General features: G+C 30.4%; 1 long non-coding RNA gene across 3 annotated transcripts in view; it reads left to right on the top strand.

Annotated features, from left to right (window-relative positions):
* Positions 1-1901: 1901 nt before the first annotated feature.
* The window catches only part of LOC107024317, a 29335-nt gene continuing 27729 nt past the window's right edge, over positions 1902-3507 (top strand). For 2 of the 3 annotated variants that reach the window (XR_001457336.2, XR_001457337.2), the window contains exons 1-2: positions 1902-2169; positions 2719-2840. This is a non-coding gene — a long non-coding RNA (uncharacterized LOC107024317). Of the gene's footprint in view, positions 2170-2718; positions 2943-3507 lie in introns of those variants that run through there. The other variant, XR_003579137.1, reaches the window with a different exon arrangement.

Genomic DNA, 3507 nt, shown 5'->3' with positions numbered 1-3507 from the left:
CAATGTCATCTAAACTTCAAAAACAAAACTTACTCAAGAATATAACTCAAGAATGTCCAATTATAAATATTTTTAGGATGAAAATACGCTTAATTAAGCATGTTTGGTGTGTGGCTGCACCAACCCACCAATACATGATCTCACATACCTCATAGGGATTACTCCTTGACGAAATCCACAGGCAGTTCTTGAACATATTGATGATTCTTGCTCTTTCCCCTCTTTTCTCCTCTTCTTTCTAGACCCTAACTTAGTTTTCTAAAGTGTAAAATGAATCCTATATGCTTAGACCCCAATAAATTACCACAAAGCGAAATTAAGTCAAGGGGTATGGAAAAACCAAACTACCCTTCAAAAATCTAGATTGGACTTTCTTTATTCGAACAACCCAACTACTAATGGGCATAACTCACTCATATGAACTCGAAATCGTACAAACTCGGTTGTAGTGAAATATTATTCCTAGATATTTCCTACGATATCTGGAAACACACCTAACTCATCCTGAGCTAGGGATTATTGTTGTTTGAAGTTGATCAAAGCCAAACTTAACATAACTTAACAAATATAAAGATTTTTCATTCTTTCCTAAAATGACTATTTCCACCTTTTTAACTTGTTCTGGTTCTTTCTAGTAATGAGGTATTACAGATACAATAATACGCCCATGACAGATGCATGGACTAGGAAGTCCCTCATGTTTGCCAGACTGAGAGACAATGTGTGTGTGTATTGTTAGGGCAACCATACATCAATATATATGTCATTGCACCTCATTTCATCACACATCATTGATTATAACTATTGACTATATGTTTATACGTTGTAGATTATCTTGATTGTGGAATAGTGTTATGCTAAACTATTCCTGTTGACATCCAAATAGAGTTATTTTGTATGTTCTTTTTATATGAAGTGAGAACTTTTTAGATTGTGCAATTGCTTGTTGCGGGTTGTATTTATGGAGGTTCAGATTGAGTGGTTGGCGTACTAGTGTTCATTAATGCTTTAGTTTGAGTTAGTTGTGTACTACATTGTTTGGTACTCACCCATCTCTTATATATTTGTGTTGGTTACAAGCTTGAATCTGCATGATTATACTTCCTCTATATCTTGTCTGAGGCTTTAGTATGGAGATTTGAGAGGTATATTCTTACCATCCTAGAATTACCTCTTGCTCCTTTATTATGTTCTTGTTTTATTCTAAAAATTGTGATATTTTAGACTTGTAATTTGTTTCAAATCAATTATTATACATTAGTGGTCTGTACACGTGACGACTAGGTTTTGGAGATATTTAGGTGTTTTACTAAGTTATTTGCATTTATGTTATTGATATTTTAAATTCCCACATTTCTATCATTATGTTTTGAGTTATAGAAAATCTTATCTTTGTGGGATAAGATAAGTTCCATCACACCCATTTTGGGTCATGATAACTTTGTATTCATAATATACAATATTTTTATTATTATTATTATTGTTGTTGTTGTTATTGTTGTTGTTGTTGTTGTTGATAATGGTGATGATGATATTATTCGTTTTATACTATTAGCTTTTATCGGTTCTTAATTTAAAATAATGAGTTCATACATCCAAATTTTACATCGATTCAATATATAATATGTGCAATACAATAATGTTTATTTATTTTATATGAAAAATTAGTATTGTTCTTTTATATTTAATGTGTGTAGCATTTTGTTAATCAGATAACAATCTATTTTTCTCCAACTTATTTAAGTCCTAGCTATTTCTATCCATTTTTGTGCAATTCTAACATAATTGATATATTTAGACTAATATAAATTTTTAAGCCCAACTTTTAATCCTAGACGTCCATCTTATCTTGATAAACATATCTTCTACACTTTGCTATTATAGTCAAAACCTAAATTTCTTTTCATCTTAATCCTCTGTTGAAGAAGATTCGTCCCACTCCTTCCATATCCTCTCCCTAGCCGCTGCTCCACTACAAAACCACTGTGAAGAACCTGCCTGCTCCAGTGAAACCATAACATTGCTCTTTTTCTCCTTTCCCTCATATCTGAACCATTGGAGAACAAATACAAAAAGATTTTCGCACCTCAAAAACTTGAAATTATGGTTATCAGTCTTTTATAATTAGGGATCTTTAGAGGTGTTGATGTAAAGTTCCCTCATAAAATGGTACATTTCTTTTTTCTCACTTTTCAATTCATATAATCTTTGTAATTTGGGAAATGTTTCAGTCGATTTAATCTTAGGTCTGTGATAGCATGTCTTAACTTTTTATTATTATCTTAGTGTATTTTACTATTAATTTATGTGAAAATTCATTTAATTGAAGAAGTTTAATTGATAATGCTTAAGAATATTAATTATCAATGCTACATGTTTATAGAAAAAAAATTAAGAGAATTAGCACTATTTAAATTTGAAGTTCAAGTGAAATCTTGTCACTATAATACTTACTAGATTTAGTTTATTAAGTATTGTTTTTTGTGTAGTTATTAGGTTGTATATCATATATTTTTATAGAATTTTAAGGTCCACTCAATTTAATCGTGAGAAGAAGTGATATGAGATACAAATTTATTTTGGATCTTCTTATGAAGGAAGTTTGTTATGCTTAATCATTTGAAACTCCTTTTCTTATTTTATGCTTATTTAGATTAACAACATTTATTACTTTATATTTAATTTTTGTTTGATTTGTAAAATATAAAACACAAACAGATCTTGACCTCTATAAATATTATTGCATCCACGTCGTATTGGAATAAAGTTGCTTGAATTTTAACCACGATGGATGGAGAAGTCAACGCGTGAATGGGAATCATCACCCCATTGGATGCTCGGTACGTTTTGTTAATGTTGAAAAAAGAAAAGCTATAGTTAACTTCTTATAGGAAGCGAACATATTGCTTTACAAAAATAAAGCAACTCGTTAATCACTTAAAGCATGTTTGTCATTGTTGTTTGCATAATTTATCACACCATTTTTAAATTAATGCTATCTGTTCGCCACACATACCCCCCCCCCCCACACACACATACAAAATTTATATGATTTGATATGGACCCAAATGTGTGGACCTTGAAAGGTGTCTAAAACCTTCCTTTTGAGGTAACTTGAATCTTTAACCTACCCTTTAAATTAAATTAATTTTTTAGCTTTGAATGGAATAGTGCCATAAGACACTTTAAATCGTTCAGCTGACATGTTTTCTCTTTTTAAAACCAGAAAATAATTGTCTCATTGAAAAATTGGGTGTGAAAATTGTCATATAGGACCCCACCTTCACAACAAGTTTTCTTTGTTGTGTTAGATAGGGGTATAAATTTGATTTTTCAGTTTGATTTTGTATTATTTGACTTTTGATTTCAAAAAAGTATAATCCAATTCAAACCAAAATAAAATTAGTTTGGTTTTTCTCTTTCAGTTTGGCTTTTATATATAATAGTTCACGACACGTGCTTTGCACGCTTGTCCCACGAATATATATATATATATATATATATATA

This window comes from Solanum pennellii, chromosome 7, assembly GCF_001406875.1.
Source record: "Solanum pennellii chromosome 7, SPENNV200".
Lineage (NCBI taxonomy): Eukaryota > Viridiplantae > Streptophyta > Magnoliopsida > Solanales > Solanaceae > Solanum > Solanum pennellii.
Note: the sequence above shows the minus strand (reverse complement) of the source record. Positions and strands in the feature narration are given on the sequence as shown.